The 27,207-nt window shown below is 41.0% G+C and overlaps 1 protein-coding gene across 9 annotated transcripts in view; it reads right to left on the minus strand.

Annotated features, from left to right (window-relative positions):
- APC (APC regulator of Wnt signaling pathway) overlaps positions 1-26,952 on the minus strand; it is a 182,925-nt gene extending 155,973 nt beyond the window's left edge. For 6 of the 9 annotated variants that reach the window (XM_075932018.1, XM_075932014.1, XM_075932016.1 and 3 more), the window contains exon 1: positions 26,630-26,952. The gene's annotated coding sequence lies outside the window, so the exon portion shown is untranslated. Of the gene's footprint in view, positions 1-7,937; positions 8,010-9,703; positions 11,999-12,274; positions 12,645-26,629 lie in introns of those variants that run through there. The other 3 variants (XM_075932012.1, XM_075932010.1, XM_075932009.1) reach the window with 3 other exon arrangements.
- Positions 26,953-27,207: the final 255 nt, after the last annotated feature.

The following is a 27,207-nucleotide window of genomic DNA, read 5'->3' on the forward strand; positions in this document are numbered from 1 at the left end:
TGAACATTCACCTCTTGGAAATTAAGATTCTGATCCTGCCAACGGCTCTATGGGAAAGTAAGGAAACAAGTTAATCCTATAACAAAAAAGGCTAAGGTATACACCTAACACTTCAGTTAATTATTTTTGAAACCCAAAACAAAGTACTTTCCCTTCCCCAATATTATTTCTGAAATTGGTTACAATTCAGCAAAATGCAATGCTTTCACATCTTTCATCAAGCTAGCGCTTTGATCATATAACCCATAAATTACTTTTATTATAAAAAGTATTTAATACTCACACAATTCTAATTCACAACATCACAGTCTGATATAGGCGTACAACAATTCTCAAAAAATGTAAGCATTTATTTTTGGAGTTTAGTGTACCCAACACCATTTGAAAGTTTATTTTATGTACATTTAGATGACGAATAATGTGGAACTGTCTGGAGATATTGTAAGCTTGTAGGCAAGATGAAAATATGGTACCCAAAATGAAAGTATTTTTTGCATAGTTCCAGAAATATTGCATTAAAAACTATTATAGTTTTTACTATTCACTTTAATTTCACCATCTTGCTGTGGGGTTAAAAAAAAAAGTTATTTGGTAGCTTTGACCTATAATTAGTTTTGCATGGACAGGGTTTTTTTTCAGAACAACAAAGCTGTTTATTATGTGGCAAAAATGATCAATATCAACATTTTGCAATACATTAAAATGGAATGTTTTTATACCCCATATTCTTAATACCTGAGATGCATTAAATGAAAATAGTTTTCTATATTTTTAATTGATTTGTGACCTGATCAGTCTCTCACTAAAGGTCATGAACCCATAGCTGTTGATTCCCTCCCCACAAGTTTGTATTGCATAATGGGTAGACAAATGTATGTGCTTCTGCATTCATAATCTTTGTACATAATAGCATCCAGTCTATCTAGAAAAATTAAATTTGTAAATGCCTATGTATGCAGTACTATCCTTAGATATATTGTAGAGTCTAGCATTTGAATTCAGTGACATTAGTGTTGACAATATACAGCTTCATACTGGGTTTCAATCAAAAATGGCAATTTTGATACTAACAAATGTAATCTAGCACACGTCTGAATACTTGTACAAATAAAAATGGAACAATAGTGGTGGTGTTAATATACTTTGAGAATTTTAACTTTATAAAGGAAGTTACAGTACATGAAGACTTGGAGAATAAAAGCCCCTTAAAACTTAAAAAGACTCCACAAATTTTGAAAAAGAGGGTTTATTCAAGAAAATCAACAGAAGGCCAAAAAATACCTTCTAAAAGTCAACAGGATTCTGTGATGCTGGCAGCAGAAGCCAGGAGGGATTAATTGTATGGGCAGATATTGAATTAATTTTCCAGTTTAGATTGACAAATACTCTTTCAGGGTTGCTTTAAGAAACTCAAGCAAGTCCAATTTGGCATGTCTGTTCTATTGAATGGAAGTGGGGGGGACCAGACTGACTCTGACCAGGGAGCATCATGTTCACCTACTTCTATAGCCAACAGAGCAAGCATTTCCTCCAGCAACTGATCCTGTTGCCTTGTTTACTTCATACATACATACATACATACATACACACACACACACCAAGAAACTCCATAGAACAGAAATATTTGAGAGATGACTAAATCTAAGGGAGGCGGCAAGTCAAAGATAATGACATTGTGCAATCCTGTAGGTTTAAACGCTAAGGCTGTGTCTACACTGGGCCACTTATTCCGGAAAAGCAGCCGCTTTTCCGGAATAACTTGCCAGCTGTCTACACTGGCCGCTTGCTTTTCAGGAAAAGCAATGACGATCTACTGTAAAATTGTCAGTGTTTTTCCGGAAAAACTATGCTGCTCCCGTTCAGGCAAAAGTCCTTTTCCAGAAAAACTGTTCCGGAAAAGGGCCAGTGTAGACAGCACAGTAGTCTTTTCCGCAAAAAAGCCCTGATCACGAAAATGACGATCGGGGCTTTTTTCCGGAAAAGCGCGTCTACATTGGCCACGGACGCTTTTCCGGAAAAAGGGCTTTTCTGGTAAGGCATCCTGCCAATGTAGATGCGCTTTTTCCGGAAATACTTACAACAGAAAACTGTTCCGTTTTAAGCATTTCCGGAAAAGGGTGCCAGTGTAGACATAGCCTAAGGGTATGTCCAAATTCTTTTAACCAACTCCAGTAAAATGAATCAAAGCAAAATATTACACTGGAACAAGTGACCTATAGACTTTTTTTTTTTTTTTTTTTTTTTTAAGTCAGCATAGGTGCTACTACTGGGGAATTTCAGGTATCATGGTATGCCCAGTCTCCAACATTCATGTTCTGAGATTTTCTTCAGATATGCAGATACTATTTCAAGATGTTCACGGCGGGTAACAGCAGAATGGAAATTTCACTAAGAAACAGAATGTGCCATATTTCCATACTACTTTGTCACAAAACAAGCTCAACTATGCCAATTAGGTATCAATCTACATTCTTTAGATATTAAATCTGACTATAGTACATAATGTCTTTCAGTCTAGGAAATTTGCTGTGCATCAGACTCCTGGGTCTTTCTGGGGGAATTTGGAGTGTCGTGGGAACAGAGAAAACTGTCAGACTCAATCTAAGAATGGCCATAGTGGGTCAGACCAAAGATCCACCTTGCCCAGTATTCGGTCTTATGACAGTGGCCAATGCCAGATGCTTGAAAGGGAGTGAACAGAACAGGTAATCATCAAGCGTCACCCATTCCCAGCTTCTGACGGCAATTGGGGCACCATCCCAACCCATCCTGGCCAATAGCCATTGATGAACATATCAATTCATTCATCAATTCATCTAGCTCTTTACTGAACCTTGTTATAGTCTTGGCCTTTACAACTTCCTCTGGCAAAGCATTCCACAGATTGACTTTACAAGAACTTCCTTTTGTTTTAAACCTTCTACCCATTAATTTTATTTGGTGTTCTTGTGTTATGGGAAGGAGTAAATAATTCTTTATGCATTTTTTCTGCACTAGTCATTTTATAGATCTCTATTGTTTCCCTCTTCCTTGTCTTTTTCTAAGCTGAAAAGTCTGTCTTTTTATATAGCAGCTATTCCATACCCCTACTCATTTGTGTTGCACTTTTCTGAACCTTTTCCAATGCCAACATATCTTTTTTGAGATGAAGTAACCACATCTGCATGCAGTATTCAAGACGTGGGTATACCACAATAAGATATTCTGTCTTATTCTCTACACCTTTCTTAATGGTTCCTAACATTGTTTGCTTTGACTGCTCCTGCACCTTGAAATGTTTTCAGAGAACTATCCACAATGATGCCAAGATCTCTCTCTTCAGTGGTAACAGCTAATTTAGTCCCCATCATTTTGTGTGTGTATTTGGGAAGATGTTTTCCAATATGAACTACTTTGCATTTATCAAAATTTAATTTCTTCTGATATTTTGTTGCCCATCTGCCCAATTTTGCTAGTTCCTTTTGAAGCCCTTCACAGTCCGCACGGGACTTAATCTTGAGCAGTTTTATATTATCTGCAAATTTTGCTACCTCACTTTTTACCCCTCTCTTCACAAAATTTATGAGTAAGTTGAATGGGATTGGTCTCAGTACAAGTACCTGGGGGACACCACCTCTCTCCATGTTGAAAACTGACCATTCATTCACACCCTATGTTTACATGTTTTAATCAGTTATCAGTCCATGAGAGGACCTTCTCTCTTATGACAGCTTACTCTGCTTTGCACAGGGACCTTGTCAAAGGCATTCTGGAAATTTAAGTACACTCTATCCACTAGATCCACCTTGTTCACATGCTTGTTGAGACCCTCAAAGAATTCTAGTCGATTAGTGAAACATGATTTCCCTTTACAAAAACAATGTTGATTCTTCCCTAACAAATTCTGTTTGCTACAATTTCAACCAGTTTTCCTAATACTGAAGTTAGACTTACCAGCCTGTAATTCCCAGATTGACTCTAGAGCTCTTTTTAAAAACAGGTGTCACATTAGTTATCCTCGAGTCATCTGGTATAAAAATTGATTTAAATGATAGGTAATAGACTATAGTCAGTAGTTCTGCAATTTCACATTTGAGTTCGGGACTCTTGAGTGAATACCAACTAGTCCTAGTGACTTATTACTGTTTATCAATTAGTTTCAAAACCTCCTCTAATGATACCTCAATCTGGGACAGTTCCTCAGATGTGTTACCTAAAAATAAAGACTCAGGTTTGGGAATCTCCCTTCACATCCTATTCTGTGAATAGCTATGCAAAGAATTCATTTAGTTGCTCGATATATATCGAGCATCTCAATTGTCCAGCTGCCCCCCTGGTTGTTTAGGAAGCTTTCTGCTTCTGATGTACTTTAAAAAATGCGACTATTACTTTGAGTCTTTAAGTTAGCAGTTATTCAAATTCTTTTTTGGACTTTGACTTATTTAAATCTGATTTTTTAAATGAATAAAATACTATATTACTCATGTAAAAATAATTACAATTAAATCTCATCACAAACATGCTACACTTACCCTTACAGTCTCATAAAAAATGAGTTAATGGCTCTACTCTGTTCACCCTAACTACTAGCTCTCGCTTCTTGAAAGTTCTGAGCTTTTAATGTATGTTTCTCAGGAGGCTAAAAAGTAACATATAAAAAAAAGACACAAGCTGGATAGTATTACTTATGTTCTATGTTTATGTGTTGGTGGACCTTACAGAGAGGGTTGGGGGTCCCCTGGGAGGGAGGACCCTATAGCAAGGGGCAGTACCCAGAAGGGAGGATGCCATAGTCTGGGAGGGACGTGGGTCCTAACACAGAGATGGAGGAAAAATAGGTAACAGTGGGCAAGACACCAGCTGAAAGGGGGCACTCCAGAGCTGATTCCCTGAATAACCAGCAGGAGACGTTATGGCAGTGAGTCCCCCACCATGTTACACATCCTATCTGTGAATATTTTGAAGAAATTCATTCCCTGGGTAAAAATGGAAAACGTTTCATGTATAAGCAATGCAAGAAGAATATGTAGGGCCTAGATGCAAGAATGAAAAAACATAAGGAAAAACAAGGAGTCCAAGTGGCACTTCAAAGACTAACAAATTTATTAGGGAACTAAAGAAAAAGCTTTTGAGAGTTACTGCTTATTGGAAGAATTATGTGGATGAAGATGTAGATATGGCTGAGTGAATCAATTGGTTAGTATTTAAGTATCTCACTTCGTAATGCATGTATCATTCTTCTAGACTCTCTCTCTCTATGCCTTTTATTATCAGTGTGATTTGACAAGTACATTCCCAGTTTGCTATGTTGGATGTTACTAGAAAAAAAAGTTCAATTTAGCTAATCCTTATGGCTTGTGTAATTATTTAATTAGGTTTAGAATCTGAAGTATAATACAGAATGTTGCAATAAGAGAAATCTAGAGTTGCCAGTCGCTACTGAGTGTCATTTTCTTATTACATAATACATGACCCTTATTTTGGATCATCACAGCCAAAAACCATAATGGTGATGCCATAAATCTATTCCCTATTATGCTTCAGATTAACTCAGCTTTTCCAAGGGAAACCCATTCTATACTTGTTTTCTCAAAACATCGAAGTGCCAGTGAGTTCAACAGGGCTTACCTGAAAATTAAGTGCACTCTAAGCACAATCAGTCAGTCTTGATTTTTTGATAACTTGATTTACATTTAAATTGCCTTGTTTTAAACCCATCCACCTATGAGCCTCTATTATGGTATATTTGAAATTACATCTTGCAGGGATTTCGTTTTTGGAACTGTACCTTTTAATTTCTGTTTAACCTCATTTTTGTGTCATTTCCCTTTCTGAAATGAAATTCTACTATGTTTGCCAGCAGTAGCATTTTGCACACCACAGATTTTTTAATTTAATTATGGTCACTATTTCCAAGTGGTCCAGCTATAGCCACCTCTTGGACCAAAACCTGCACTCCACTTAGGGCAGTAATGGGCTTGAACTGGCAAGAAAGAAGCCAGCTCTTGTAAGATGGACCCTCACAAGACATATCTTAAGAAAGATGCAAAAGATATACAAGAAAGAACTGTCCTAGCAAGAGAAGACAAAAGTCCACAAACAAATGCTTGCTCTACACTGAAGAGGTATGAAGAGTATTTTACAGCATTTACAAAATACATCAAACAATCACAAACCCCTTTATCCCTGAATTACTTTCAGAGGTGCTTAACAACATACCTACTCGACTACATGAAACATCATATGTACAAGAAGAGCATCTGCTCAGAAGAGCAGGTGCTGAAGAACAAATATTTAAGAGAGGTGCACTTGATTCTGATGGGACACAACTGGACTGATAAAGCTAAAAATCTTCCAATCAAAATATTTTACAGACATGGCCAAGATTATAAAGTGTAAATTTAGTGAAAGAGAGAATCTAAGCAGCTATAAATCCAGAAATGTCTTCCAGAGAATCCTGTCATGAGCAAGACAGGGATGTCTAGATGGCAATTGTTTTTAGATACCTGATGGATATAGGACCTGTTCCTCTCTTCCATTCTGTTCCGTCAATAAGAACAGGGAAAAAAAGCTCAATTAGGGCATCACCTGCAAGCTCAAAAATTCCATTAGCTAAGAACTTCTAACAAACCATAAATGCCATCACTGCCATATAAATAATGGCTAAAGAAATTCCACCAAATTCATTCAATTGGCTGCTGAGTAATTGAGGCAAAGCATATGACAGAGCTAATTCCATAACTGAAATCTTCGACAGATAAAACAACAGCAACTCTTAAGAACTGAAGAAAGGCCACACAAGACAGGATTTATGTCTAGATGAAGTATTAGTGGATGGTGGACACATTGTACCTCCATTGAAAAATTTCTCAACATAGCATCTAACAAGTCAACTGTAAAATACCTTTGTAAATACATAGTTCAAAAAATATCTGAGGCTACGTCTACGCTGGCATGATTTTGTGCAAGAACTCTTTTGCGGAAGAGTTCTTGTGCAAAATCTCTTCCAGAAGACAGTATCTACACTGGCATGTGCCTTTGCACAAGAGATGTGCTTTTGCGCAAAAGCATCTGTGCCAATGTAGACACTCTCTTGCGGAAGAAAGCTCTGATGGCCATTTTAACCATAGGGCTTTTTTGCGCAAGAAATTCATGTTGCCTGTCTATGCTGGCCTCTTGGGCAAGAAGAGTTGCGCAAGAGAGCTTATTCCTGAGCAGGAGCATCATAGTTCTTGCGCAAGAAGCGCTGATTTCATACATTAGAACGTCAGTGCTCTTGCGCAAGAACTCGCAGCCAGTGTAGACAGGAAGCAAATTTTGGCGCAAAAGCGGCCACTTTTGCGCAAGATCGCACCAATGTAGACACAGCCTGAGGGTGTAGGAGCAAACTCAGTACAAACACTCTTCCTTGCTGGAGGATTTTCCAATAGAGAAGTAACAAAGTCTATTACCAGTAGAGGTGCAGAAGCCCACAGTTTGTACAGTACTCAAGAGCAGGGGTGTGCAAATCATGGGTCGCGACCCCTTTGGTGATCACAGTTGTCTTCCTGGGTGGGGGTCGCAGCACCATGCCAGCTGCCATTTTGTTTTCTCAGCTCGCCCAACATATACACGGTGAGGGGAGTGTGGCAGGGGAGCGACCAGCACTTTAAATTAAAGGAGCCACAACAAAATGTTCCCAGTGCCTCCCCCCTCCCCCCCCCCCCAGCTCTTGGGGTCGCAAATTAAAAAAGCTTGAGCACCACTGCACAAGAGGCAGCAGACACAAGGATTCTCCTTGTTATACAACACCAATATAGATATGGAATTCACAGCATCAAAGCAAAGGCAGTAATTAGAGATCATCTGATGCAAATGTTTTGTCCTCGCTGTTCCTTGCTTTCTAGAAATGGACACAGATAACATGCAAATTGCAACAGGCACCATTACTAGTACAACTTACAAGTGTTGCTTCATACCTGTGCATGCAATTTGTGACGTTCCTAACTTTTCTGATTGTGTCATCTCTAGTTTGTATTGAGGTGAAGAATCTGTAGTCAAAACAAAGGGAGTTTACTGTTTCAAAGATCTTGCTGAACTTGGAGAGCGACGGACAAGCTGCAATATATTCAGCAAGGAAACTGGTAACAGTGCTGTATGACCAAAGTAAGGGGGGGGGGGGGACGGGAAGACCCAAAGACCTGAATGATTTTGGTGGCTAGACTGAAGCACAGTGCATAAATTACTGGCCAAACTCCCATGTGAGGATAGTTGTGAAAGGCATATCAAAAGAGCACATAGCTAACAAGAACTGCATGTCTTCCCACACAGATAAACTAGATATGTTCACATGGCAATGGTGATGCAGTAAGACAAAGATGAACTACTTGCTGTATTCTTCAGTCTAATGGGAGCTTCTATAAGATCTTACTTGAGCACGTAACCATATGAGTCACTGTATAACAAACAGAGCTCAGTTAAAACAATCTTCCTTGCACAGAATTACATACATGCCTGGGAAAGCTGGCTTATCCTGTTTCCATGTCTAATGAAAAAATACTGACAGAATAAAGAAACAGATTAACTGTTGCCTCAGGAGTTACAAAATGAGTGGAGCGGGTATTTGGCTATTTGAAAGTGAGGTCATAGAGGCAGTAGACCAATATTTGCCTAGGATTATAGCTGCACATTATATTTTTCACAATATTTGTGTAGGCTGAGGTATAGAGAGCTGCTCAGCAGTATGTGCACCCAGAAGGGCACCTATTATAAAATGTAAACCAAAAAAGCCAATACTATTATCAGGGGTACATTTTGTTCTTTCTTTGAGACTGGTGCCTGAAAACTTACAGCTGTCTCACCAGGGTAGATGGATTTGGGGCATGCAATTGACTTAACAGGTGTTAGAATTGGCACATAATTGTATTTGTTTTGTTGTGCAGTGAAAACTTTGGGGAATGATGATTGTTGATTAATTCAATGTGTTGGATCCTCGAGCTTATTGCTCTGCCCCTGCAACCTATCCGGATGGAACTGTGACAAACAACCCCCACCACTGTTGGGAACTCCTGGAAACCCCTACCCATCTCCCCGAGTCACAGAGCCATCCTAAACAGCAGGCAGATGAGCAGTCTAGCTGCCTGGGAGCCCTCTGGCAGATCTAGCTCCTGACATCTCTAAGCAGGCTGAGGAAGAAAGAGGTGTTTGATGATGACAGCAGCTGGCAGTGCCAGCTGCCGGAAGCCCCACAATGGCCAGAGGCATCAGACCAGCCCGCTGGACAGGCAGGAGTCAGATACATGCGCCTGAAGTCACGGGGGTTTAGTGGAAGTGGGCAATGATGGTTCACAAAGTTTTCTGGATATTCAAATGCCAGATAACAAAGCTTTCACTGTAATACATATGCTTTAAAAACTTAAGTAATGATGCTGCTACTATGGGTGAAAATTAGTTAGACTCTGTATGACACACACAATGCTTTAGGACTTCACAGTAGTTTTAAATGAACAAATTATTCCAGTAAACAACTACAGATTGAACCTCTCTAGTTCAGCAACATACTAGTTAGCCAGATGTCCACTTATCATGGATGTGGCCAAGTTTCCAGTCCCATAAATTTGTTTACAACCACCAGTCCTGGATCTCAGTATTCTGTACTACTATGTAGCTCTAATTTATCCCTACATTTCATCTAAGAGTCCAGTAAGCAGAGGAAGTGTCAATAGTGCCACTAGACAATACTGACCTCCTGTGGCTTGGCAAATTCTTTTGCTTTGGACCGGTCAAGTACCAAGGGTGCCAGACTAGAAAGGTTCAACCTGTACCAAAAATAAAATGGAAAACATTACAAGTTTTTCTCATAGTAATTAAAACATGAAACAGCTCTCAAGTCAACATTCACATGCACTGCAGTTGAGGGGTGGGGTGGGAAGGTTCTTGTTCCCACTGCTTTTAGTCTTTCTGCCTTCCGAGGATCACCATCAGGGCTCAGATTTGTCAGGTTCATAGGCTGACTCTAATTTCCTGGTCTCCCCTGTGATGATGTTCTTGCTGCCCTGTGAGGGGGATATCAGTGTTATTTCCAGTTCTCTGTATTTTCCAGGGATGAAACAGCTGGATCCTAGTGTTCTGACTGTACATCGCCTCCAGGATGCTTTTCTATGTCCCTGTCTTTCTCCACAGTGTTTTTAGCCATATGACATTGCTGTCCTGGGCCAATTCAATGATGTTTGTGATAGTTGCCTGTATACCTTTCTCATATACATCAAAAACACCATCCTGTTCTTATTAAGCGTGTGGGAAGAAGACTATCCTTTTTAGTAAGTCTGTAAGCAGAACTCCAAAATGCTCCTTTTTGGACTTCCATTTCTTCCCTCTCAGGTTTCCAGCCATTGAGCAGCTGATGAAGACTGTTCTTGAAAGTTTCTCTGCCACAGATACCATGACTGGGGAAGTGTAGGGAAGAAAAAATAGTTTTTGTTCATGTTAGTACTGTTTCGACAGAAGCACTGACAGCACTTTTCTTATTCTCTATATCTGAATTCTATTCCCTGAGATTTATCCCAGTCTCAGGAGGATTGAGGCGGTAAGTGATGAATGTACAGGGACTAAATAAAATGCTGGGATTTGTGTTCCTGGTTTGGGGCTTGCAATAAATGTTATGCCCTGAAGATACTCCTATGGGTACAAGTTATTCCTCATTGGGACACCGAGGATGGGTAGGGGTGAATCAAGAGGGAGCTGGATAATAGTTCCCTCTGTGTCCCCTTTAGGCTTATGACTTACGCTGAGAAAGGTGAGTAGGAGCAGAAAAAGGACTTAATCAAAGAGGCAGAGGGTACACTAGAAAGACATTCTGTGAATTAGTCAAAGATGTTTCTTCCAGAAGTGCAATGGAGCTGCAAGTTGTTTCAGGAACAATGACAGTTCTGCTGAATGCCCATACTAAAACTTCAGGGGACAGCTGAGTTTAGTCCGTACAGGATAAACTTAAAACACAACAAATGGTCTGGTAGCACTTTAAAGACTAACAAAACATGTAGATGGTATCATGAGCTTTCGCGTCATCTGAAGAAGTGGGCTGTGCCCATGAAAGCTTATGATACCAGACATGTTTTGTTAGTCTTTAATTCCTACCAGACTATTTGTTGTTTTTTAAGTTCATACTAAAATTGAGCACTTTCTTGGTCTTAAGCCTGCTTTAAAATGCAAAGGAAAAGAGACTAAGTTCTACATTGATTGTTTAAGCCCTTAACTGCTCCCAATCTTTTCCTATTAAATATAACACTTGTGAAAGGCTCATATGTCATTTTAGTCTGCTTTAATGAAATAAAGTATTTGATATCTCAGCCAATTGTCTTAAGAACTAGTCATACAACTCCTAACCTAATCTTTTCCTGTATATAACATTGTTACAGGCTATATACATTTTTGCAGGGATTTATTAGACCATACGAGCATGCAATGCTTATACCCATGTAAACTAAAAGCAGACCTTTTTTCCCCCTCCTGAATAACTGTATTAGAAAACTGTTGAATTTCACATACAACATAGATTCAAGTGAAACTAGCAAAACAAGAGAAGGGAAAGTTGTAGCTGTGCCATGTAGCCACCATTTTAAGTATGCAAATAGAAGGAAGAGACAATATTTGCTAGGTAATTAGCAGGTGGGTATACACCCATCATGACAATGGTTTGTAAATAGTTGATGGTCAGGTCATAAGCACAAGAGAGGAGATGATTACCTGGATCTGCTACTATTATGAAAATATGTTTAGGGAAAGCAGAATCAAGTGTTGGAAGAGAGCTGGAGGCTTAGGCCGTGTCCAGACTCAGGGGTTTTTTCGGGAAAAGTAGCCTTTTCCCGAAAAAACTTCCCCTGCGTCCAGACTCAAGCCGCGTTCTTTCGAAATTATTTCAAAAGAACGCGGCTTTTCTTTTGATGGCGGTAAACCTCGTTTCACGAGGAAGAACGCCTTCCTTCGAAAGTGCCTCTTTCGAAGAAAGGCGTTCTTCAATGTAAAGAGGCCGTCTTCGAAAGAGAGCATCCAGACTCGCTGGGTGCTCTCTTTCGAAAAAGCGGATTTCCTCTATCGAAAGATCCGCCTGCAGTCTAGACGTGATCTTTCGAAAGAGGCTCTTTCGAAAGATGCTTTCGAAAGAGCCTCTTTCGAAAGAAGCCTGCAGTCTAGACATAGCCTCAGATAGGCAGGTAGTTCGCATACATCTCTCCAATGGCAGTGGCGATTGGGCACCTAGAACAGAAGCTAGCACAGCTACACAGCCTAATAATAAATTGTGAAGATAGATACTTACGTGCAAAACTGTCCTGGAGAAAGCTTCCTGCTGTAGCCTCGGCTGGGAATTGGGCCTCTTTCAGGGTGTTGAGTGCAGAAGAGATTCCGGTTTTATCAGATCACTGTTTTCCACCAATGAATCGCGGCCATCTAAGAGGGCCAGAGTCTTCTTGGCAGGCACATCACTTTGGGGGTTAGGTTCTAATGGCATGTCAGCAAGAATATCCTCTCCAAATCTTCAGAATAGATTGGGAACATAGGACCACTGGATCTATTTCTGGCTTCTCTGCCTTTTTTTTTTTTTAAAATATACATTTTTTGAGTTGTTCTTTATATAGGCAGTCCCCGAGTTACGCGGATCCGACTTATGTCGGATCTGCACTTACGAACGGGGCCCTCTCCCTGGTCTCCAGCAGACCAGGGAGAGGAAGCAAAGCGGCGGAACACACGGGCAGCCCAGAGGCGTCTGGGCTGTCCGCCGCCCGCGTGCTCCGCCACTTTGCTCCCCGTCCCCCTGGTCTGCAGACCAGGGGGACGGGGAGCAAAGCACAGCAAAGCCCCGGAGCACGCGGGCGGCGGACAGCCCGGCTGCCCGCTGCCCGCATGTTCCGCCGCTTTGCTCCCCGTCCCCCTGGTCTGCAGACCAGGGGGACGGGGAGCAAAGCAGAACAAAGCTGGGGAGCCCGAGGGCAGCAGGACAGCCACGGCGCGTCTGGGCTGTCCCGCTGCCCCCGTGCTCCGCGGCTTTGCTCCGGGTGCCTGTGGTACAGCAGCTGGGGCGCTGCCAGTTGGTCCCGTAGTGCCGCTCTGGGCGCTATGGGACCAGCCCGGCAGCACCCCAGCTGCTCTGCCCCAGGCGTCCTGATTCAGCCACTGCTGGTCAGTTTCAGCAGCAGCTGAATCAGGACGCCTGGGGTAGAGCAGCTTGGGTGCTGCTGGGTTGGTCCAGCGGCAGCGCTACTGGACCAACCCAGCAGCACCCCAGCAGCTCTGCCCCAGGCGTCCCCAAGTCAGCCACTGCTAAAACTGACCAGTGGCTGACTACAGGAAGCCCCTGCCCGGGGCTTCCTGGAATCAGCTGCTGATCAGTTTCAGCAGCGGCTGACTTGGGGACGCCTGGGGTTCTTAAGTTACATACAGATTCAAGTCACAACTGGCATCCAGATTCAGCCACTGTTGAAACTGATCAGTTTCAGCAGCGGCTGAATCTGGACGCCAGTTCCGACTTACATACAAATTCAATTTAAGAACAAACCTATAGTCCCTATCTTGTACGTAACCCGGGGACTGCCTGTATTGCACTTCTCAGCATTTAGGATGTGTCCATTCTTGGCCATCTGTTTAATGTTGTTCTCAAGAAGATTATAGTGATATTTGGTTGCAAAAAACTTCCTGTACTGTCATTTGTCCCCAGATTACAAGACTGAGAAATCCCATTCCAGCTACTTTTCGCTGCATAAATATTGCTCTAATATTATTGTAATGCTGCTATACTGAAATCCAGAAGCAAAAAGGTCAATCCTGGCTTCTCACCAGTTTTTAAAGGGTGAAAGAGACTGTCACGACTCCACCCCTCCCCTCCCCGCATGGTTTTATGAAAATTGGCTTATGAAAATGAATATGCATAACTCAAAGATGCTTTAGACAAAATGTAACATTTTTAAAGAAATATGAAGTGTACCTCTGTTTATAATTCTAAATATGCTAATGAGTGCCATTACTGATACTTGGGAAACTTAATGGCCTGGGTGCTCAAGGTAACAATTTGTAAAAGGTTTTGTTTTTCTTTTAAGTCTGGATTGTGGTTGTTCATGCCAGGAACTGAGTCCAGGCAACCAGATTTTAGAACAAATTTTTTTTTTTTTAAACTGGCTCCCCTTGCAGACCAGTTCCCTACCTACCACTAGAGATGTAAAGTATCAGGTAAGTGAATAGTTGAGTAACCTCATGAATTCTTAACACTTAGTCAACTATTCTATAGTCCCTGGGGGCGGGGCTGGCAGCCAGTGCACTCCAACCTCATTCCTGCCGACCCCCCTGCCATTCCACACTGCGGCCCTCATATTAGAGTATCAGGCCTAGGTGCCAGGCGGCAGCTGGTCCATGAGGGGAGCCAGTTTAAAAACTAGCTCCCATCGTGGACCAGCTGCCTGCTACCCTGTGCTGCTGCCTCTGATACAGACTCCAGAAACCACTGAGGAGCGACTCAGCTATGGATATCCTCACCTCCTCCAGGATCTCACTGCAGTTTTTTATTTCCTTCCCAAAATAAGATCTAGAACTCATAAAACACTGGCTTACAAAAAATTCCTCTTGAACAATGCAATAACCTGATGTTTCAGAGAGATCCAAATGAATTTCTGAAGTACCAGATTGGTGTGATTAAATACATGTGTTTAGAAATGGTTCGCTAATGCAGGAATATGAACAAAAATAAATCTATGATTCACCTTCAATTAGAAACAAACATATCACGTAATTGGAAGACATTAAAACAATACAAATTGCACTAGATCTTACAGCAACAATGAGAACACATTCCTCTGCCAGAGAATCTACCTAAATCTGTACTATAAATATTTACATATACAGTAGACTTCCGATAATCCAGCACCTATGGGTCCTAGGTGGTGCCGGATTATCAAATATGCCGGACTATCAGGAGGTACTATAAACTGCTTATAATGTATACAGTGTGTATGTATATATACATACATACACACACACATACTGTATATAAAGTGTTCTTAATCCTTTTTATTATACATACTGTATACAGTATACTGTAATATTTTAGGGTTTTTTAAGCCTTTTTACCCTTTTTGCTCAGTTCAGCTGCTGCCGCTGTTACCTTATGACTCATTTTTTGCTGAAGCACACTCATTAGGCTCTTGCCATTTTGATGCCGGACTATTGGATGCCGGACTATTGGAGTTTTACTGTACCTCTGTCTCTCCAGCAGTTAACTTTAACTGATCTTTCTTGATGCAGATAAAAAAATGTCATGTCTATCTGAGTGACTAATCAGTCAAAGAAAACAATGAAAAATGTCCCTAAAATATTTTTAAATAGTCAGATGCAATTAGAGGCAACAGATTTATGAAGATGACACAGGAGATTAAGCTAGAAGACCCTACTTTATTTCTGGCTGAGTTCTGATCTTTATTACTGCATATATAGCTGTTTCAAATGCGTCTTTAGTACCTTTATATCATTCTGGGCACCAATTCAAAGCTAGAGAAAGGAACTGGACATTTTGTTCTCTTGTAAAATTGAAATGGATTTGGAACAGTATAAAGACAATCATGTACAGAAATCTACTTTTTCATGCAAATAAGCAGTTCACAAATCTACTGGTTAAAGAAGTAGACAAGGATTCTTTCTCTCCATTCAACTCACTCTTTTCAATTTCTTGCACTTGAAACATTTTTTTGGAAAAAGCTTCATGAATCGAGTTCAGTTCTCAAAGTCCCAACAATGACATTCAGACATTTAATTAGTAGGACATCACTTGAGCTGGCATCTAAACCTTTTGTCAAAGGCCTAATTCCATACCAATTCAAACACCCTATTAGTCTAATATTAACAGGAAACCATATGACATCTTAGTTTGCAGATTCGTTGTATTCATTGACTGCTAGTGCAATGTTATATTCATGTATGCAGTGCATACAAACTTATGTACACATCTTTTGATGCTAGTAACAGTATTCCATGTTTCTGTGAAAGAAAATAAGACTTACCTGTGTACTTAAAAAGTATCTTAGTGTTTGATATAAGACTCAAGACAGATCTGTGCTTCTGAGGCTCTAGCAGGCCAGGTACAAGCCTTTATCTGGATGTAACCCCGATCTGTGAAGATTTTGTATTTTGTTGATTGAAACTTTATCAGTCAGCCACTACCGATTTCAGGAAGGATGCTATTTACCTCCTGGACTGGACATTATCCCAAGACCCTTCCTAGCTATTATATAGAAGTTTGGCAGCATGCTCTGAAGCCTCAGACCCTAGAGTCAGCATCTTCCAAACTAACAGCACAAGCACACAAAGCTGCCAGTATTAAAAAGAAGCCTGACAAACCCAGATATTAACTACGCAGCATTTTATTCTTATTGAATACCATCCAGTTGCCAGTGGTTGACAGCTTTGATATTTCCCGTTACTCCACAGCTAAGGACAACTTTAAAACGAGGAGCAATTAAACCTTAAAACAATAATGAAACTCCAAATTTCACAATTGTATGGGTCTAATCTTACTTCAGAGAATTTGACAGATGCACAAAACAGAGACAAAATTACTGTTTGAAAGAAGTGCTCATTAATATTGTTGTAGTTAAAGGTTTGATAGGCTTCTTATCTTTCAGAAATGTCAGTACATCAGTTGGCAATGAAAGGACTGTCACAAAAGTCAAAGAAAGAAGTTTGGAAATTTCAGTTCTAGGAACCCTAAAAGAATATTAGAATCCCTTTTCCTATTTTAAGCATCCTAAAAGCAAATATCTGTAAAAATAAAAAATTAAGTCAAAGGATACATAAAATGATTAAGGCATTAATTTTAAATATACATCTAAAACAAGTCATCTGATCTTCTCCCTAGCTCACCCACCATCAAGTATCAAACACCACTTGTTAAAAGAACGTGAAATAGAATATCACACTCAGCTCCTATTTATGACTGGTAGCATAGAAGGAAGTTTTAAGTGACCACTTTTTAGAATACTACAACCATGGCCAAGATAGAGATCATGTATTTGGAGTTTTCATCTCATGACATCAACTTTACATGTCAAGACAAAAAATAAGCTGTAACTTTGCTCCGCCATCTATCCCAGTTTGAAGATGACTAACAGACTAAGACCTAGAACAACCTGATGGACAAAAATAAGCAAATTGATGAAGTGATTATTCCATTCTTTAGTATTTTGTGCTATCATGTTCAAAAGCTTAAAACCTTATCTTAAAAAAAAAAAAAAAAAAAAGAACACACACACCAGAGGACCCCTATGGTACCTTAAAGACTAAAAGACTCATTTGGGCATAAGCTTTCATGGGCAAAAACCCACTTTGCCAGATGCATATTTGTTTCTATGTGCTCCAGTCACCTTTTGTATAATTTATATATACACAATTTACATGCAAAATTGTATTAAATGTAAGTGTTAGTATGTATCCACAAAAACAACAAGGAGTCCCGTGGCACCTTAAAGGCTAACAGATTTATTTGGACATAAGCTATTATGGGTAAAAAAAAAAAAAAACCCCCTTCATGAGGCAATATTCAACTGGACGTCAATATTGTACCTCAAATACTAATTAGGGATTAGTGAGTGAGCCACGACAGCTAACTTCTGGCTTCTGCCCAGTCCCAGAAGCTGCGGCTCTGCTTTTTAAAATGTAGTAAGAGCAGTGTAGATACATGAGGAGGAAGTAACCGTATGACTCATAGCCTAGGCTTATCGGGTAGCCAATGAGTCGCCAACATCCCTGATACCATAATCCGTATCTAGAGATGATCTGCAGTACAAAAAGTTACATATTTCTCAATCTAGTATTTCCAGAAGTAGTTTTTTGTTTTCCAAGTACTCTAGTAATTATTCCCTCATTGATGATGGTAATAGTAGCATGGATAAATGATAATGGGAGTCATATGCATTCTTAACCAACATAGTTTAAATGTCTGGTCATTCTAGGCTGTGGCAATATAGTAGGAGAAAGGGCTGTCAAAAGGCTTCTAGAGGAGAGACATACACTTCTTTCTGCCAGAGTGTACACACACAGAAAAGTTAAATTTAAAAAAATCATCTGTTGGCAAAAGAAAGAATGAGATTAGAAGATTTTAAACTTGGTTTTTTTAAAGTTGCTGCTTTGATCCTCGTCCATGAGAGGATATTCAAGATGGCAGCTTCAATAAAGTCAACTGAAGCCACTTTAAAGCCTTAACCTTTGACTGAAAAAAAAAAATTTGTGGGTAAGCCAATGAAATTCAAAATTATCTGTCACCTTCACTAGAGAACCTTACATGTTACTACTATATTATTCCAGAGATTATTTGAAGGCAAGCATATATAGCCTGATCTGATCTTGATTCACAGATCTCTTTGATCTGTGTGCTCTTTTAGTTGTTTCTATTTCCCCCAACAGTCTCATAGTGTAGCCATTTAAACTACTACATTTAATCCAAACTTTTATCAGACTCAATAGATTCAATAAAGCTGAGCACAAACTGCAAAAACTTGGGTCCTCAAATATTCACTCAAATTCAAAAACTAATTTGCTTTGGCCATGTTTGTGCTCTTTCCCTATTAGATTTTACCCAGGTAAGAAATGGAAACAATACCATATCAAATGGTAAACCATTTGTGACCCATCTGTAAAAGTGAAAAAAAATTATGAAGACTAATCAAATTTGATTAAGGAAAATTAATGTAGATCACAACCTGCTTTTGAATATTATTTAAACAGAAATAGGTTCCATTCAAATAAATAGTGTCAAATTTCCCTCTTCTAATACTGAGTATACAGTGTTTAGAAACACTCTATTATCTTCATTGATCATTTGGAAGCAAAATGCCAAAACTTCAACAGAAAGGTATGTGTATGTTTTCAGGCACTGTAATTCCAATTTCCCGTAAGTTTGTAGACCATCAATTGGGAGATTTGAGTTTAATGTGCAGCCCTTGGATCTTACTTCAAGACAACCAGAGCTAAGTTTGACAAAAGTGTAAAACTCCAAAAAGCAATATATTTACCCTAGAGTGAAAGAATACCATCTATATACAATTCAACTGTGACCTCTGTAACGATTACAGAATAGCACGTCAAATTGATACTTACATAATATTTTACTCAAATGACTTTGACTGTAATCTGGTGTCTCAACAATGAAGACTTTGAAATGGGGAAGAAACAATATGAACCTGAGAATTTTTGGCATCCAAAAATTAAGGGAGAATCATCTCACCTAAATTGTATTTACTGTAGTCGTAATTTCTTTACATTCTTATAATGCACTAATGAAACATGTTTCTTCTCTTCCATTTCCTCTCTCTTGCCAATTCTTGAAAAATAGGGCAACCCAACTTTCACCTAAGAGGTAAGTACAGATCTACATGATTACTATCCTTATGAATCTATACTAAGCAAACACCAGTAATAACATTAAGTACACAAAAATAATTATAAATACTACATTTAGTTACCAGAATAAGTACGTTAGCATCATATTTACTGAAATAGTGAATTCCTGTGTAACTAACCTGCAATGGCATCACAACAGTCTTTCATTTCCAATTCTGTATTTTGTAAAGGATTGAAGTAATTTGTATCCTTGACACTCCTTCATATTTTATGCATCGGTCTGATTCCATCTTCACACTAAACTATGAGACCACTCTTAATAAAGTGATTAGTTCCCTGCTATTGTCTAGCAGCACTGATTTAAAAATGTGTTAAGGAATTATTCTGCTCCTAGAAAAAATGATACATATACACTCATTTTAAAATGTGATATTTTCCAAGTAAAGCATAATCAGTGCAACTCCTTTGCTGCTATAGCCACTGTAAAAGTAATCTGAAATAAGATCCTGTGAGTTTTATAAAATGGCCCATGCCAAGGCACAGTACAAGCAGAACCCATCTCTTCCCCTTTCCTAAAATACCAATAGTATTTGCAAATCCTTCGGTTCCCACTAGCGACAACTATTATTAAAGCAGTCATCCTCCAGTTAGGACATAAAAACAGACAGTCTTGTGATATGTCTGCTAATATTCCCCCAACAAGTTAAACTAATGCACTATTACCCCACATCCAATACTCGATACCGGAAGTATTACAAGCAAATTAGGGATGTTAGATATTGTGAAATTGAATAGTTGTGTAACCGCATGAAATCTTAGTGGTTACACAACTATTCAATAGTCCTCAGAAGCCAGTGCACTCCCGGCCCCATGCCCAGGGAGTCCCCTGCACTCCCACATTGCTGCCTCTGATACAGAGGCAGCAGTGTGGAATGGCAGCAGCCTCTGTCCATGGGGGTCCGTGGGATGATGGAGCAGCTTCTACCTGTGAGGAGCTCAGACTATCCTTCTCCACCCACACTCCCCCATGGACAAAGGCTGCTGCTGTTGCAGTCGCCTCTGTACACGGACAGAGGATGCTTTGTGGCAGCCTTCCCCCACCCCCACACTGATGCCTCTGAAAGAGGTAACAGCACAGAGGTGTGGACAGGCAGCACCACGGAGCTGGTGTTGGGGGAGGGGGGGAACCGGCTTTTAAGCTCCTACCTGCTCCCCCTTGCTGCCTCTGTAGGCAGCAGCAAGGGGGAGGGGTAGGTGGGTCCGCAGAGCCAGCATGCACAGGGAGTCTGCTTGAAAGCCAGCTCCCCACATGTACTGGCTCCATCCTGCCCTGCTCACCTTCTGTCTACTGCCTATCACAGGCAGCAGCACGGAGGCAGGGGGCAGATGGATCTGGTGCTCATGGGGAGCCTGCTTAACACCAGCTCCCAGGGCTGGCCCAAGCCATTCTGGCACCCCGAACGGGCGGCGCAGTCCCGGACGCATGACGCATGCGTGGGCCCACCTCCAGGCATGCAGTGCATGTGCGAACCTATCCCCGTGGCACGCGGGCCCGCCTCCAGGAGCACAGCGCATGCATGAGCCTGCCCCCGTGGTGCGCGGGCCTGTCTCCGGGCACATGGCACATGAGCGAGCCCACCCTCGGGGTGTGCGGGCGGGCGCACGACACCTGCTCTTCCTGGCCCTCACCGCTGGCATGCAGCCCGGGGCCGCCCAGGCGGGTGATACCTGGCCGTGCAACGCCCCACAGCTGCGGGGGTAAGGGCACTGTGGGGGTTAATGTGGCCCACACCCTGGGCGGCCACTGCAGCCCTCCGGGAGCCAGGCACGCAGCGCCTGATGGCAGCTATAAGGGGTGCCGCGTGCCCCTTACAGCTGCCATCATGCGCCCCGGGAAGGTGCCCGGCTCGCCCACCCCTTAGTCCGGCCCTGCCAGCTCCTCACAAGCTCTGAGGCAGCAAGGTGAGGGAGGGAAGTATATGTAGTTGATAAGATTCACGGATAAAAGCCTATGCTACACATTGACACCCCTACAGGAAATGTGCTCCTAAGTAGTCCAGTCAACTACCTCTCTCCCCTTTTATTTTTAGTTCTAACTTCCTCTTTTTTCTCCTTTACATGTGTCTCCCCACAATACCATGTCCATTACATACATTTTTCTGGCATCTGGAGTTAACATTTCTCCTCAACAACAGAAGAATAGCTTCCACAAATGCAATTAAGCAAGACAAAGATTGTCAACTCAGTTAAGGTAGTAGTAAACAAGTAGTATCCAGCCCAACATAAAAACGCTTTTCATAAGAACAGCCATACTGAATCAGACCAAAGGTCCATGTAGCCGAGTGCTGTCTTCCTATAGTGGCCAATGCCAGATGCCCCAGAGATAATGAACAGAAACAGGTAATTTTCAAGTGATCGCTCTCCTGTCATCCATTTCCAGCCCCTGACAAACACAGGTTAGGGTCCTCATTCCTACCCATTCTGGTTAATAAGTATTGATGGTCCTAACCTTCATGAATTTATCTAGTTCTTTTTTGAACCCTGTTAAAGTCCTGGTCTTCACAACATTCTCTTGCAAGGATTTCTACAGGTCGATTATGCACTGTGTGAAGTTGAGTAAAGACTAAATCCTATCCAGTTATAACAGAGGCTTATTAACCTATTTTAGAGCTTCTGTGACATGATGCATGTCTATAATTAAAATAGTTAGACATATGATCAAAAAGCTCCAGCATGGTTGATAGTTATATCATTATCATAAATTTGTATTCCTTTATCATGCCCATCTTAGGCTACGTCTAGACTGTAGCTCTTTTCCAGGATACCAAAAAGCTAAGCCGTGTCCAAGGAATATGTCCACTTTTACAAAAAAAAATTGGAAAAGCAGACATGCTCTTTCGCTATCTCTGTAAACCTGTGTCAAAAGAGGAGGATTTCCTGAAATTTGGCACCGCATAGATGTGCCAAATTTCGGAAAAGCCTCTTCCAAAAGAAAAGCAGAAAAATATATGCAAATTGCAGTTCGCAATTTGAGTATCTTTTTCTGACTTTTTTTTGTAGTGTAGACATATGATTATAATGTCTCTCTATATAAAGACATTTTTCCTGCTGTATGATTGAATGATATCATCACATCATCAGCGTCAAGAGGCTCTCTCACCAAAGCAAAAACAGCGGGGATGGGAGATAGGCAAGTGTAACAAGCAGAAGGGTGCATCCCCCCACTTTCAATATAATTCATAATTACAGTCTGGATTTAACATGACCAAAAATCCAGGCAAAACTTTTAGTGTTTTGCTACTATATAGTACAAATTATACTAAACATACAATCAGCAGGGGTCAAAGGTAAGCTATAGATTAATTGTGTATCTGTTGCTATTAATAAAGCAAATGGAATCTTGTTTTATGAGCATAATGTGCAAACACTGCAGACATATTGCTAAAATGACCAGCTATTTCAGCCGTTAAACAGGTCAATTTTAATCCTTCATTGGCCATTTCTAAAGTGAAATCTTATATATTCATGTACGCCAAAGTCAGTCTGTTTTTTTAAAAACCTCCCACTGAAAGTTTAGTACCAACTAAACTTGCAAAATAAAAATAAAAAGCCTATTCTTGCATTAAGAGCCAAGTATCAGTATCACTATTAGACTGTTCATTTTAGTAATCAATCTATCGGCTAGCAAGCTTTGGGCCATTCATTCATTGCTTATCCCATCATCATCCTCCTCCTCCTCCAGGCTACTAAAAGCAGATTCTTACAATATAAAGACTCAAAGTAAGAAACAAAACATTTACAGTGGCCTTCATTGTGCAATAGACTTGGAGTTAGAAGTATTTAAGATTTACCACCTTTCCTCATAAAGGTTTCAGATGTGTGCACAGGCCATTGGAGTTTATTATTTCTATTAAACAGCATTACTGAACTAAATATTTTGAAAATTAAAGTGAGTGTAAAATGCACTCTATGATAAACCAAAGTCTATTAGACTATCATTCATCACACTTTCATAACAACCTGGTATTTAATGCACAGCAAAAAGCTCTGAAAACAAGCATTTAATAATCCAGTGAAAAATTACTCATTTTTACAAGAGGGGTGCACTAATCTGTTTAACACGGGGGAAAAAGTTAACTAGCATAAGCCAATTTGGATGTTTCACTTAGGCTACCAATGTATTTTCAGTTTGTTAACCAACACTAAATGAAGTACATCTAATCTTGTTCAATTTGATCATTTCTGCATGAATTCAAAAATTTTATGCTGATCCAACCGGAAAAAGACAATTCAAGACATAAGTTACCATTTATTTTTAGTTACTGATGGTCTACCGAAAGAAACATCTGAAGGTGAGTTATATGAGCAAGCACATCTTACAAACAACCCACCAAGAGTATCTACAAACAGAAAAAGAAACAACATTCATTCAATGAGTTCTACTTCAGTAATAACACACAAACTTCTGTAAATGCAAAATACAGTTGCCCTTTGGGATAAGCAGCTAACACCATAGCATTGCTCCTAAATGAAACGATATGAAATGTCACATGTGATTCTTTAGAAGAATAATAAAGTTCAGGAAAAATTGGGGTAAATTAGACAAGTTAAAAATGAAAAGTGATTTTGTTTAAACTTTTTTTCACTTTTAGTTTTGAAGTGGTTTAGACTACATACAAATGTGTTTTGATCTGTTGGTTTCTGGCAAGGACTAGTACCTCTGACCAACTTTGCAGAGATTCTTTAGAGAAGTTAGTTATTAAAAGATGATGCATACAAGCCAAACCCAACACTGAAAAACTGTATTGAGTATTTAGTCTTCCACCAGTAAATTTTCCTCTCAAATAACTGAGCTCTCTTTTAGCAAGACTCATTTTCTAGTAAAAAGTTTGATTAGTGTATCTTTCAATAAGGGGAAATTTAACACACACACACACACACACACACACACACACACACAGTTTATGGCCTATACTTTGTGTTTGATATTTTAAATAAAATGAAACAACCGCAGTTTTTACACAGTTAAAACATATCAAAATACAAAAGATACCTGAACCTAAACTGACTCTTAGATTTGAGCATGTAGTATTGTTTTTTCCTGTGGGTTTTTTATGTGTGTTTGGTTTTTTTGCCTACCATATATTATATTATGCATATGAAAGAAAAACAGGAACAAAAAATTACATACCCATACCATCCCATCACAAGGAGAGGCAAAATTAAATAAAATCTGAAGAAAAAGTGCATAGTATACCACTAATTATAGCCCTTCTTTTGTAGGTAATTCATTCATGTTCTTTGTGCAAAATACCCCCATACTAGATCATAGCTATTATCTTTCCATCAGAAGGTCGCTCTTTCAGTTGCAAAGGATTGGTCTACGCTAGACCTGGAAGGTCAGGTTAAGGTATTCAACTCCAGCCACATAAAATACGTAGTTGGAGTTGTCTTATCTTAAGCCGAGCTTGGCACTGTCTTCACAGATGGAGGCTAATGGGAGCAGATACTCCTGTCGGCTTCCCTTATTCCTCACTAGTGCAAGGAGTACCGGTGCCAACTCAAGCCTTCCTCAGCATTCAGTTTCTGGTGCTGTCCTCTCCCTTGGGCTGAACACAACTGCATGTGTGATTGAGCCTTTTACAGAGTGCAAAGAAAAGAGCTGTAGCAAAGAAACAAAAAAAGTAAAGGATTTTATGATCTCCATTTTAACTTGATTAACATTTCCTAGATCAGTAGGACTGGCAAGAACCACTTTGCATAACTTCATCAAACTTCATTTTAAAAAAAAAAGGAAAGCCTTCATACCATAATTCTTGAAGCCCATGGTAACGAATCAGCTAATATTCCTTTGCAATTTAAATCAGAGTATAAATAATCAAACCAGGACCACTGCAAGAACTACAATTAGACCAACTACTATTTCAAATGTGTAACACCACCTAAGCAGGGCCTTCAAAAAAAAAAATCAACCCCCAATCCCATGCCCCCAAAACAAGAAGCACAAAAATACCTCCTTCCCCTAATCATCATGAGTTAGTGTCAGTGAGTCTAAATTATCAATTTCTGCAGAATTCCTTTTTCCTCCAACAAGTCTTAAGGGTTTCTAGCTCTATGATTGCAAGGTTAAGCTTTTCAAATGGCAACATATTTAGAATCTCTTACTACCATTCGTAAAATCAATGATACTGAAAGCTAACAAGACAGTGATAAAATTTTAGAGTTTTTAATCAGAACACCTTGTCACTCAGGCTATGTTTACACTGCAGCTCTATTTCGGGATACCGGAGGTATCCCGAAACAGCTATCCCATGTCTTAACAGTAAGCCCGTTATTTTGAAATATAACAGGCTCACTATTCTAACATCCCTGTAAACCTCACTCCATGATGAGGTAAGGGATTTTTCGGAATAGCAGGTTATTTCAAAATTTGGCGCTATATAGACAGTGCCAAATTACAAAATAAGCTATTTTGAAATTGACTTGAAATAAGCTATACAATTTGTATAGCTCAAATTGCCTAGCTTATTTTGAGTTCTGGGTGCAATGTAGCACTCTCAGTGAAGTTGGGAAGTGAAACAGAGGAGTCATGTAAGTGTCCTATTTAATCTACACACAAAGAGAAAGGCTAAGAACCCCTCAAATACAGAGGCCATGGTCAAAAGGTGGAGTTATGTTACACTGACCCATAAGAAGCAGAAGAAATAATCCCCAATAGCCATCAGAAGGCTTTGGAGTCAGGGATAGGGATAGGCAAGGGGGTGGACAGGATTTTTTATTTTTAAGCTTCATCTCACACTTCAGATAACGCTGTCAGGCTCCACTACATACACATTTGGCCCATGGCTATCATATACTTGGGAATTTTCTCAAACCCCATAATAAAGCACTAAGTTTCTATTGTTATATTACAAGATGAAAGTAGTATATTACAGCGGAGCGGATAACTAGAGACAAGTTCCAATCTCAGCCAAAACATCACCTTTTCTCTCCTTTCCAAGAGATAACCCACAGGGCAGACTCTGGGGGAAATCTCTATTAGCCTACTGGCCATCAGGGAAAGGGTTATTTAATCAAACCCTGAAGCAGAGTCAGTATCGGTGGGAAGTCTGGCTCAGCAGCTCCCAGAAGCTGGGGGTCAGGATGTCTGGGCTCCGCGGGTGGCTGTACCCCAGAGGGGGGCACGCAGGGCTTTCCCAGCGGGGGAGTGTCACGGGCAGCACATGCGTGGCCGGGGTGCCGGCTGCCCGGGAGGGGGGGCGGGGTTTGCGCGGATGACCCCGGGTCTCTCACTCACCTGCCCGCTCTCTCCCCACCCAGCCGCGCCGCCACCGCGGCGACTCCTCCGACTCCAGCTCGGCTCCAGGCAGCGGGCGGAAGCGGCGGCCGGGTCCGGGCTCGGCCCCACATACGGGGCGCTGGGCCCGGCAGACACTCCCCCTTCTCACAGGCACGGGCCGAGCCCTGGCCCGCTGCGCCAGCTCCTCATCCCCGCGGCACAGGCCGGGCAGCCTCGGCCCCTCCGAGCCTCCCTGCGGCCTCAGGCACCAGCCGGCCCCGCACACCCTCACACCCCCTCAAAGACTAGTCTCCCCGCCGCCATCTTGCCTGGGGAGCGTGCAGTGCGCAGGCGCAGCCGGGAGGGAATCCCGGCTCCAGCCGCTGGCCTTGCCAGACGCGATCGGCGCGTGGAGCCAATGCGCCTGCGCGAAGGAAGGAGCAACGTCCCCCTCCCTTCTACACACACCTGCTGCGAGCTACTGCTTTCTCCGAGTGGGGAGTGTGCTGCTCCCGTCCCGCGCGGCCCCTACTGTGGGCCGGGTGGATGATTCCAAATAGACTAAGAAAGGCAGCAGCGGCAAAGCAATGAACACG

Source organism: Pelodiscus sinensis, chromosome 6, assembly GCF_049634645.1.
Source record: "Pelodiscus sinensis isolate JC-2024 chromosome 6, ASM4963464v1, whole genome shotgun sequence".
NCBI lineage: Eukaryota > Metazoa > Chordata > Testudines > Trionychidae > Pelodiscus > Pelodiscus sinensis.